The following is an 8,845-nucleotide window of genomic DNA, read 5'->3' on the forward strand; positions in this document are numbered from 1 at the left end:
TGATGAGGGTCTGGTGCCTGGCTCCATGCTCTCCCCAATATTGTTTTCCCTTACTGGCTTTTGCTGGAATCCGGAAGTCAGTTCTGTCCCTGGGCGTGGGGACAGATAGTCATAACCAATGACTAAGCAACCACTCACATTTATGTATTTTAATAAAGTTGTGGCCAAAATTATGCCAAAAACCTTAAACAAAAATTATGTGTGAATTGTGAATTATTTAGGGGTGGCCTGGGGGACCTCAACACGCAAACTATTTTTTAAATGTTTTGTGCAAATTACAGAGAAGAAAAGACACTCCTTTTTAACATAATGCCCTGTCCATTCCTCTGCTTGTGCATAAAAGATGGCAATAGAAGTTATGCCACCCTAGGCTCCATTTGGAGGAAGCTGTGATACATATATTTAATTGATAAATAAATTAACAGGTGACGGCATGTGCCAATTTTATTGCAAAGATGTGCAGTTGCTTGGATGAGCTGAAGGCCTACTATTCTATTGCTCCAGTCCTGTTGACTAGATGGATGCATTCTGGCAACACTCAAAACTCATTACTCTGCTGGCCTGTTCTCTCTCCACATAAAGACACAAGATGATTTAAAGCAAAAATGGCCTGAGCCCAACACTTATAAATGTTTTCATTTACAGCGTTCTGATATGAATTCAATAATACCTCTCCAGCTGGATTTTTTTGGGCAATAGATTTTATTGAATTAGTCTCCCTCCAAAATATATTTCTCTCTTCATGGCAAACATGGTGGACCCGGTCTCCTACCCCCACGGCTCAGGTCTGCTAGATTCTGACAGACTCAGTCCATAACCTGCAGAGATTTGAGGGTCACTGAGTAGCAAGCCCACAGCTATCCACCTTAAGCTATTTACTGCAGTGGCAGCAACATCTACCACCACTTCCATATTATTATTATTATTATTATTATTATTATTATTATTATTACCACTTTATATTTTTAAGGAAAAAATCTCAAAGCGGTTTGCAAACACATTAAAACAGCAAATAAAAATATTCCACATGAAATTATGCCATCTGCTATTAAGAGCTCAAATTTGTTTGGTTTTTCCCCCATGCTCTGTATATTAATACAGAGACAACTGAAACCATGAGTCATTTCCTCCCGCTGCTTCTTTATGTTCTATCCTACCTAATAGCAGGTTCCTGTACCACCGCCCCAGTTTCCTGCACATCAATGAAGTTCTTATCCCCAGTACTTAAAGTAAAGGTAAAGGCACCCCTAACCATTAGGTCCAGTCGTGACCGACTCTGGGGTTGTGGCGCTCATCTCGCTTTATTGGCCGAGGGAGCCGGCGTACAGCTTCCGGGTCATGTGGCCAGCATGACTAAGCCGCTTCTGGCGAACCAGAGCAGCGCACGGAAACGCTGTTTACCTTCCTGCCGGAGCGGTACCTATTTATCTACTTGCACTTTGACGTGCTTTCGAACTGCTAGGTTGGCTGGAGCAGGGACCGAGCAACAGGAGCTGACCTCATCGCGGGGATTCAAACTGCCGACCTTCTGATCAGCAAGTCCTAGGCTCTGTAGTTTAACCCACAGCGCCACCCGCATCCCTACCAGTACTTAGTGCCCTCTGAAATATTGTCTTCTGCCCCCTCAGGATTCAGCTTAAAGCTCTCTTGATCAGGTTTGAAAGACTCCTAGCAAACACATTCTTGTCAACTGCTGTGAGGTGCAACACATCTCTTGCCAGAAGCCCTTCTTCTTGGAAGCGAAAACTGTGGTACAAGGAGCAAAATAAAAAGTAAAGGTAAAGGTACCCCTGCCCGTACGGGCCAGTCTTGACAGACTCTAGGGTTGTGCGCCCATCTCACTCTATAGGCCGGGGGGCCAGCGCTGTCCAAAGACACTTCCGGGTCACGTGGCCAGCGTGACAAGCTGCATCTGGCGAGCCAGCGCAGCACACGGAACACCGTTTACCTTCCCGCTAGAAAGCGGTCCCTATTTATCTATTTGCACCCGGGGGTGCTTTCGAACTGCTAGGTTGGCAGGCGCTGGGACCGAGCAGCGGGAGCGCACCCCGCCGCAGGGATTCGAACCGCCGACCTTTCGATCGGCAAGCCCTAGGCGCTGAGGCTTTTACCCACAGCGCCACCCGCGTCCCGTACAGCGCCACCCGCGAAATACTTCCCAATAATACCATCTGCTTGGCCAGTCTATGTACTTCCAGTATGTTCCTCTCTTTTCCTGGGCCGTGATCATCTACAGAATGAGGGGCGGAATAACCACCTGTGGTCCAGGTTCATGATAAGTAGAGTTAAGCTGGTGGTCATTCAGGGCAAAAGTGTCATTAATGGTCAACATTTGCAAGTGTCCCTGATAACCACTAAGTTGCAGATTCTGTTGTTGTTGTTGTTGTTGTTGTTGTTGTTGTTGTTGTTGTTGTTGTTTAGTCATGTCCGACTCTTCGTGACCCCCTGGACCAGAGCACGCCAGGCACTCCTGTCTTCCACTGCCTCCTGCAGCTTGGTCAAACTCATGTTCGTAGCTTCGAGAACACTGTCCAACCATCTTGTCCTCTGTCGTCCCCTTCTCCTCGTGCCCTCCATCTTTCCCAACATCAGGGTCTTTTCCAGGGAGTCTTCTCTTCTCATGAGGTGGCCAAAGTATTGGAGCCTCAGCTTCAGGATCTGCCCTTCCAGTGAGCACTCAGGGCTGATTTCCTTCAGAATGGATCGGTTTGATCTTCTTGCAGTCCATGGGACTCTCAAGAATCTCCTCCAGCACCATAATTCAAAAGCATCAATTCTTTGGCGATCAGCCTTCTTTATGGTCCAGCTCTCACTTCCATACATCACTACTGGGAAAACCATAGCTTTCACTATACGGACCTTTGTTGGCAAGGTGATGTCCCTGCTTTTTAAGGTGCTGTCTAGGTTTGTCATTGCTTTTCTCCCAAGAAGCAGATGTCTTTTAATTTCATGACTGCTGTCACCAGCAAGCTGCAGATTCTACTACTCTCTATCAAAGTTGCATCTGTCTTTAGACCTTAATCTTGAAGATGCAGTTACAAGGCAGCTTACAAGTCTCCTCCTCACTTTTTGGCAATAGATTTTATTGAATTAGTCTCTCTCCAAATCACGGTCCAGCCCTTCAATACTTAGAAATATGATGTTTCTACCTTCAGATTTTCTCAAACGTAACAGTAGAAGAAATGGACCTTGAACCTCAAAAGGATAGATTATGCTGAAAGGTTTTGAACTCCCAAGGACCACATGAGTTCTAGAATTCTCTTAAACACTCTTCTTTTAATTGCTAATCAAATTTGTTTGCTTAAGTCATCAGTCAGAATGCGAGGCAATTAAAAACATTGGCACACAATCAATTTTAATTGTGTTCTGCCACAGCGCTTGCCTTTGCAAATCAGATACGTTTTAGTCTATGCACTGAGATACATCAGGTGAGAGCAATTTTTAAGACTTCCATTTATGCAGGCTGGATCTGATTAAACAGTATATTGTTCGTTCTTAAGTTACACAACTTCTTCCACTATACTTATCGTTCCATTACTGCTGATCTAGATACATCTACTAAACCAGGCTATATAGTTTGTTATATAGCAAGGCATTGATTAATATGGGCCTGTTCCCTACACTCTTTGCGGCTATATATTAGTGCCATCTAGCGGTCATTGGGGGAAAATACTATTAAAACAATACATTCTCTATGATATTGACCAGTATGTTATTATAACTCATTCTGAAACCCTTAGTCTTAATTTTTAAAAAACAAACACACATACACAAATCTAAGCTTTGCACCTCCAGAGACAGATTTTTGAAATATTAAGCAATTTATAAATGTTAATGCTGTTTGCATCCATCTGTCTTAGGAGATGCTGGAAAACTGCAACTTCAGGGATAAAGCAAAACCGTTGGAGAGTTACAGCAGAGAAACATAAATAAATACATAAAATTCCTCATACAAGGAAACAAATTTACTTTTAGGAAAGCCAAGAACCACATACACCACAATTTATGCCTGGCTTGCATAATCTGTTACCTACCAAGATGAATGCTGATATATTGCATTACTTTGCTGGGCTCTTGCAGAGTCTGCAAGCAGGTAGGTAGCCGTGTTGGTCTGCTGTAGTTGAAACAAAATAAAAAAAATCCTTCCAGTAGCACCAACTAAGTTTGTTATTGGTATGAGCTTTCATCTGCATGCACACTTCTTCAGATACACACAGGAATTTTTTCTATTTTGTAGAGTCTGCAAAGTCTTCCTTGAACTTTCCCCAACTTGCTTCCCCCTACCTGAGTGTCTCAGATAAGCTCAATTGCTCATGATGACTCACCAGCCATGTCTGGCAGGCAGCCCTCCATGGTTCAAGAAACCTCCTGTTTTGAGGCGCACCTGGAACTGGCAGACCGGGGTGAGGGGTTGCCAAGCTGCCTGGGAGTCCTTCAACAATATAGACTATATAGACAAGCTGAACAACATAACACAACACGATGGCCAAGAACAATGGCACTAAACACTATTTATAGACTAATACAAATAATCAGAAATTACAAGCAAAGTCTCTAAATCTTCTTCACCAGTCATGGTAGAATAATTCAAAAGTTCAATATATACATAATCTGTCACCAAATATCGCTGGAACAGACTGACTACAGTATCATCTGAGCACTGACCCAGAGCATATTTTCTACAGCGTTTATATTTGCTTACATGTAAGATTGGCTTGTTAAGAAATTGAACTGCATCCTTCTCATATTAATTCTCACAAGTCTGGCTGATGAAGAATTGATCGAGATTGGCTGATGAAGCATTGAACAAAACAGATTGGTTATCCAGAAACTCTGTTCCGGCGATCTTTGGTGACAGATTATGTATACACTGTATTGAACTTTTGAATTATTCTACCAAGACTGGTGAAGAAGATTTAGAGACTTTGGTTGTAATTTCTGATTGTTTGTATTAGTCTATAAATAGTGTTTAGTGCCATTGTTATTGGCCATCGTGTTGTGTTATATTGTTCAGTTCATCAAGTTGCCTGGGAGGCCAGAAGACAAAAGCTTTCAGACTTCATTCAACTCGATGGGCTGCAATTTGTGTCCACGTGAATTGATTTTCTCAGAAAGGCAGAATAACCAAATAATTAAAAACAATAAGGCAAAATGAAAACGTAACCCTGTGTACACATTGTACCTTTAAAGCTCATTTGAAGCGCCTTCTTTCCTTCTGGAAGGCTCAGCGGACTTGAGGGTGAAAAACCAGGTTACATAACTCAATCTTCAGAGAAGAATTAGACGGCTCCACCCATCTCTAGTTAGAAGCTGCTATTCATGGGTGATACTTTACACTATGTACAGAGTGCACTTCTAGATCAGTGGTTTTCACTCTCCCACTGAAATCCTTTCCAAATCAGTTGCGCACTGAGAAACCCTGGTAGGTTGCAAGGCATTCTGGGATTTGCAACACATTTTTTAAATTTTCTCACCTTCCAAAACACAGGTAAGCCAACCTGCAGCATGGATGCCACAAGTGGTGCATGCAGTGGGAAACTGGGGCGGAAGAATCCACATAATAATAATAATAATTTTTTTATACCCCGCCCTTCCCGGTTCAGAAAACCGGGCTCAGGGCGGCTAACAACAGATTTAAAACACTTAATTGATGCAACAAAAAACAGCAAAAAATACAATATAAAATGTGAATAATAAATTCAGAATTCAAAAATCAATTTAGGGGGGAAATCCATCCAATAAACATTAGATGATCACCAGGGATAGCTGGTTAAATTAGTCCTATTTGGGCCAGCGAGAAGACCAGGGGAGAATTAGCTGTGGGATCCCAGAGCGGGTAATCTTCATAAAAAGGGGAGGTGGAGGGAAGGAAGGGGAATAAAAGATCAGGCTAAGTTCAAATTGAAAGCCAGGTGGAATAGCTCTGTCTTACAGGTCCTGCGGAAGGAAGTTAAATCCTGCAGGGTCCTGGTCTCATGGGACAGAGCATTCCACCAGGTCGGAGCCACCACTGAGAAGGCCCTGCCCCTGGTGGAAGATAGTCTGACTTCCTTAGGGCCCGGGACCTCTAAACTATGATTATTCATGGATTGTTCATGTTACTGCTATTTTACTTATTTTGTTACATTTATATTTTGCCTTTTCTCCAATGAACTCCAAGCGAGTCAGGACTAGCCCAAGAATATTTTTGCTCCTGAGGCAAACTGCAAAATGGTGCCTCCCCTCACCAGGAAAGAAGGCGCGAGCGAAAATCTTCAGCAGCAGCAAGTGATGCTTTTGCTGGAGGCTGGATCCTGCCACCTGAGGTGGTCTCTTCATCTTGCCTCATGAGGGGGCCAGCCTTGAGGGGAGTTACACTAAGAGACAGAAAGTGAGCTACGTGTCTGAGTGGGGATTTGAATCTGGGTCTCTCCAGCACTCTAACCACTGTGCCACACTGCCTCTGTAGCATATATGCAGCGCAAATGACGCTGTTGCCCATTTTAGATTTGATGGCAAGCAAGATGGCCGCCGTCCATGTCCCAAGCGATGAAAAATCACCCTTGAGGGAAAGGCAGGCAGGGGAATGTCTTCTTTATGAAGCTCCGTCTAAACTTTTCATTATCTTTCTTTCTGAAGCAAAACTAATAATGGGAAACCACAAAAAAGAAAACCTGCCCAGTCCTGTCCCCCTCTCCAAATCTTACCCGAAGCAGTAGAACAAGAAACTAAATCAAGATGTTTACTGACAGACTAATAAACAAATGGGCCCATTGCGAGGGAGCCTTGATGAATGGTGCATCCAGGTGTTTTCAATAATGGCAATAAGCACTACAACTCAAAGTATTTCTGATTCAAGTATAATGCATTATTAGGCCATTAGAGGCTGAGTATAGAGGGCCATTTGTGCTCAGGCCTATCAATAATGCTGTTTCCCAGCTTGCATTTAGACCAGGGGAATTAGTCATACTGATATTCTATTTAATAAAAACCTAAAGAAGACGCATCAAGAATCGCATTACATTTTAACAGGGTTACAGCAGCCCAGGAGGACCACAAGTTTAATTTTCATAAGAGCATTCATTCCTCAATTATGTCAAACATGAAAATGTAAATGGCAAATTTAATGCTAACAATATCCCTCAAAGCACATTGGCAGGTAGCAAGCATTATGTTGAGTGAATGCCGGCTGCATAACAAGCAGGGCCCAGAAGTAGACGGAGGAGAATGGATTAAATTGCGAAGCTGAGCTCTGCTGGTGATGGGCACAGGCTTCTGCTGCTGCTGATGAGGAATCATACAATATGCATGTAGAGAGAAGGGATGGGTGCCTCTGCAAAGTATTTGCTGACGGTGCAAGCAGCATAATTAATTCTGGCTGCCCACAGCAGCTGGAGACACCAAACAGGCTGCTTTGAATCCCTTAAAATAAATGGAATAGTTTCATTTAAACCAGAAGTCCTATTTGCATGAGGCTCACAGCATGGCTTGTCTGCTTTGTTTTCAACTGTCTGCTTATACCTTGGACACAAGGACATTGGAGTTTCTGCCATCCAAGCCACCTGGAACTCATTTAAACTCATTCAGATTCTTATGGAGGTTCGTGCTTACAGAATGAGCGTATCGCACTGCAAGGAGATTAGAACATTTCGAGGAATAAGGGAGTTAGTGTGGTGTGGTGTAGTGGTTAAGAGCGGTAGACTCATAATTTGGTGAACCGGGTTTGCTTCCCTGCTCCTCCACATACGGCTGCTGTCACTTCTCTGAAGTCTCTCAGCCCCACTCACCTCACAGAGTGTTTATTGTGGGGGAGGAAGGGAAAGGAGAATGTTAGCCGCTTTGAGACTCCTTGTAAAGGTAAAGGGACTCCTGACCATTAGGTCCAGTAGTGGCCGACTCTGGGGTTGTGGCACTCATCTCGATTTATTTGCCGAGGGAGCCGGCGTACAGCTTCCAGGTCATGTGGCCAGCATGACTAAGCTGCTTCTGGCAGTGGCGTAGCGTGGGGGGTGCCAGGGGTGCCGGCCGCACCGGGCGCAACATCTGGGGGGGCGCGAGTCCAGAGGGAAGGGACAAGTTCCTTCCTCCGCCGGGCTCCCCGCCGCCACCGCCAGCCTTGCGCCCTAGCGCGCGCCCACCCCACCCCCCGCCGCCGCCGCTGCGGCTGCGCTCCACTCACTGCTCGCAGGAGGAGCAGCCGCTGCAGCAGCGCCGACGCCGCCACCGACGCTTGGCCGGGCACCGGCAGCCTCCGCACCCCGATGCCGACGCCGACGCCATCCCCTCAGCCCAGCCACAGGCGGCGGCTGCTTCTGCCGACTGGGAGGGAGGAGAGCTCCGAGGGGCCTCGACACGCCCTGCGCTCCCCAAAACCCTCCGAGAGGAAGCCGGCGGGCGGGCGAGGGTCTCCCGTCGGAAGGGGGCGCCGCTGGCTCCGGCTCTCAGCGCAAGTCTCAGCCGCGGGGGGGGGGCGAGGACGGAGCGCGGCTGGAAGCCCCCGGACCCGGCCGGGAGGAGGAGAGGCGCTCGCCAAGCCCGGATCTGGAGCGCCTCAGAGCGCGGGCTCCACCTACAGCCCAAGGAGAGGAGGGGGCGGGGAGGCGCCCGAGGGGAGGGGGCTTCGGCTGCCTCGGCCCGCGGGGGCTCCGCAAATAATAAATTTAATAAATTCCTGCTGAGCCTTTGGGGGGGGTCCTTGGCTCCTTCGCTCGCCCCCAGCCCCAGTGGCATAGCGTGGGGGGTGCAGGGGGGCCGGCCGCACCGGCCACAACATCTGGGGGGGCGCTCGCACTCGAGTGCTAAAATCCACGGGTTAGGGGGCGCAAATTACTTGCCTTGCCCCGGGTGCTGACAACCCACGCTACGC

Source organism: Podarcis raffonei, chromosome 12 (assembly GCF_027172205.1).
Source record: "Podarcis raffonei isolate rPodRaf1 chromosome 12, rPodRaf1.pri, whole genome shotgun sequence".
Lineage (NCBI taxonomy): Eukaryota > Metazoa > Chordata > Lepidosauria > Squamata > Lacertidae > Podarcis > Podarcis raffonei.